Consider the following 3,520-nt stretch of genomic DNA (forward strand, 5'->3'; position numbering starts at 1 on the left):
GGCTTAGCAGTTAAGGCGTTTGCTTGAGAAGCTTAAGGACCCAGTTTTGATTCTTCAGGTAACAAGCCAGATGCACAAGGTAGTGCATGTATCTGGAGTTCATTTGCAGTGGCTAGAGGCCCTGGCACACCCATTGTCTCTTTTTCTCTCATCTGTCTCTCTCTCTCTCTTTAAATAAATATTTAAAAGGGCTGGAGAGATGGTTTAGTGGTTAAGACATTTGCCTATGAAGCCTAAGGACCCAAGTTTGATTGTTTAGGTCCCACATAAGCCAGATGTATATGGTGGCACATGCCTGTGGAGTTTGTTTGCAGTGGCTAGAGGCCCTGGCATGCCCATCCTCACTCTATCTCTCTCTCCCTCTATCTCAAATAAATAAATTAATTAAAAAAAAAAACAGATGCAGAAGACCAGACGACCGGGTGGTGTCCAGGTGGCTGCAGCAGCAGAGGCAGCTATGGAACATGAAGCAGAGCAGCTGTCTGCGCGACCAGTGCTGGAGACCAAGGGTCTGCGCCTCCTGCACGTCTCAGTGGGCTCCCTGCTGGCCAGCTATGGCTGATACATCGTCTTCAGCTACGTCCTCTACGTGGTCTTCCAGAAGCTCTCCATCCAGCTGAGAGCCTTGAAGCACAGGCAGCTGATCCCACCTGAGGCTGCGCTTGAACCTGACGTTGTTAAACGACAAGAGGCTTTAGCAGCTGCTCGTTTAAGAATGCAAGAAGAACTAAACACACAAGTTGAAAAACATAAGGAAAAACTAAGGTTGAAGAAGAGAAAAGGAGACAGAAGACTGAAATGTGGGACAGCATGCAAGAAGGCAGAAGTTACCGAGGGAACGCAAGAAAGCCTCCTGAAGAAGACAATCCTGGGCCTTCTACTTCATCTGTTGTCCCCAAACGGAAGTCTGACAAGAAGCTTTTGGGGGCAGTGGTTATAACCCTCTGACTGGTGAAGGAGGTGGAGCAGGCTCCTGGAGACCAGGACTCAGGGGCCCAGCAGCTGGTGGATGAAGCTAAGAACCTTGTTAATGTCACTTTTTACATTAGCAAGGCAAACCCTTCACCCTCAGTTCAATTGCCTTACGCATGCTTTTCACAGTGACTAGCTAAGGAGTGGTGGGGCTTATTTCTGTTTTTAACCATATTTGCATTTTTAAGCATTGGTCAATATGGGATGTAGACATTACCATTAGGTCACATTCCACAAAGTCAGCCATTGCAATTGGCTGGTTGACAGGTGGAGGCCTCTTGCTGATGAGCAATCTTTTTTTTTTTTTTTTGATTTTAAATATTTTATTTACTTTTTTAAAATTTTTATTAGCATTTTCCATGATTATAAAAAAAATCCCATGGTAATTCCCTCCCTCCCCCCCCCATGATGAGCAATCTTGATAAGAGGCCAGTATGATCTCTTAGAGTAGAAGTCCTTGCTGACAGGACGGTCTTTGTGACAGGTTGTGTTGAATGATGTCTTCCTTATAAATGGTGAGCCTAGAGCTTTTTACATGTAAGTGTACATCTATCTGTTCTCTCACACAGTCCCTCTAGTCATGTGACTATACTTCACGCTATAATGCATCAAGATGAAGACCCTCTTCAGATTCCAGCACCAGACTATATGAAAAATCTCCCATTTCTTTGTAAGTTATCTAGTCTCTGTCTGAGTAGAAAAAAGATGTAGAAAAGGATATGCACGGTTATGTGAGATTTTGCGTGGTTGAGCCATGCGCTTCTATTTAATTTTAAGGAATTTGCTTGAGCAATACACTCAAGTGCAGCATATCAGCATTTGGCTCAGGGGTTAGTCCTTGGACACGAAAAATTTAAAAAAAGAAAAAAAATAAATAAATAAATGGTGAGCCTACCAGTGAGGATTACTGATGCAGACAGTTGATGGGGTTTGCTTCTGTATATTTATTTTTGTGTACAGAACTTTGTACAAGGAAATTATAAATATTTAAAAAGTGAATAACATTTTTAGCATCTTTATAAAATGCAAAGACATTTCTTTGTGAGGTTGACTTTGAATATCAGATATTAAACAGACTTTTATTATTAAAAAAATAGATGCGCAAAGTGGTTCATGCATCTGGAGTTCATTTGCAGTGGCTGGAGGCCTGGGCATGCTCATTCTATCTCTCTCTCCTCTCTGCTTGCAAATATATAATAAATAAGCTAGGATGAGAGGTACACATCCCTATTGTGTGTGTGTAGTTTTTCAAGATAGGGTCTTACTCTAAAATGGCCTGGATATCCATGACCTCATAGTGCATGACACTACCTACAGAAGACTATCATAAGAGGAGGAAGAGATCATGACATCAAAATAAAAGAGAGACTGATTGAGATGGGGAGGGGATATGATAGAGAATGGAATTTCAAAGGGGAAAGTTGGGGGGAGAGGGTATTACCATGGGATATTTTTTATAATCATGGAAAATGTTAATAAAAATTGAGAAAAAAAAGCCAGGTGTGGTGTCACACACCTTTAACCCCAGCACTTGGGAGGCAGAGATAGGAGGTACTCAGTACTCCAGTCACTTCTTTCCAGCACGATGCTACCTTCTGAGTCATCCCAAGGTCACTGCCATCTGAAAAGAGAAGATTCTCTACCCAAAGTGAGAGTAGTGTTAATATAAGGGTGTAATTATTAAGAGAAGTGCTTTCTGGGCAGTTTGATAAGCATAGTATATACATTTTTCCAGACATCAGCAGATGTTACACCCCTAGGGCTCATGACTACCCCTGTTTTAAGTTTTCAGAATCAGGGATGTATCTCCCCCTATGGAACAGGCCTCCCGTCCAACTGGAGGGCAGTTGGTTTCCACCATGATAGACATGCCACTATTACACCCGTTGGCTCATTTGGCCTCGCTAGCCAATTATAAGGCTTGCAGTGTCCACTGTTGAGTATCTTCACTGGTAGTATCTCTTTCTCCCATTGAACTACATGTAGAATGGCTTCTTCCAGCTTTCTGTCAGCCATAATTCACATATTTTCAAAGGAGAAAAAAGTTGATAAGGGACTCATGATCTTTGTTCTGTCAAAAAATGTTTTAGGGGCTGGAGGGATGGCTTAGCAGTTAAGGCTCTTGCCTGCAAAGCCAAAGGACCCAGGTTCGACTCCCCAGAATCCACATAAGCCAGATGCACAAGGGGGCACACGCATCTGGAGTTTGTTTGCAGTGGCTAGAGGCCCTGGAATACTCATTCTCTCTCTACCTGCCTGTTTCTGTCTCTCTCTCTCAAATAAATTAAAAAAATATTTTTTAAAAAATGAAAAAATGTTTAAATAATTTGTTAAAAAAATAAAAATAAAAAGGTTGGTATGGTGGCACAGGCCTTTAATACCAACACTGGGGAGGCAGAGGTAGGAGGATAGCCATGAATTTAAGGCTACCCTGAGACACATTGTGAATTACAGGCCAGCCTGGGCTAGAGTGAATAATAATAATGTGGGGGCTGGGCGTCATGGTACATGCCTTTAATCCCAGCACTTGGGAGGCAGAGGTGGGAGG

General features: G+C 42.5%; 1 pseudogene; it reads left to right on the top strand.

Moving 5' to 3' along the window:
- Window positions 1-457: 457 nt before the first annotated feature.
- LOC101602748 lies at window positions 458-1,013 on the top strand (annotated as a pseudogene).
- Window positions 1,014-3,520: the final 2,507 nt, after the last annotated feature.

This window comes from Jaculus jaculus, chromosome 5 (genome assembly GCF_020740685.1).
Source record: "Jaculus jaculus isolate mJacJac1 chromosome 5, mJacJac1.mat.Y.cur, whole genome shotgun sequence".
Classification (NCBI taxonomy): Eukaryota; Metazoa; Chordata; class Mammalia; order Rodentia; family Dipodidae; genus Jaculus; species Jaculus jaculus.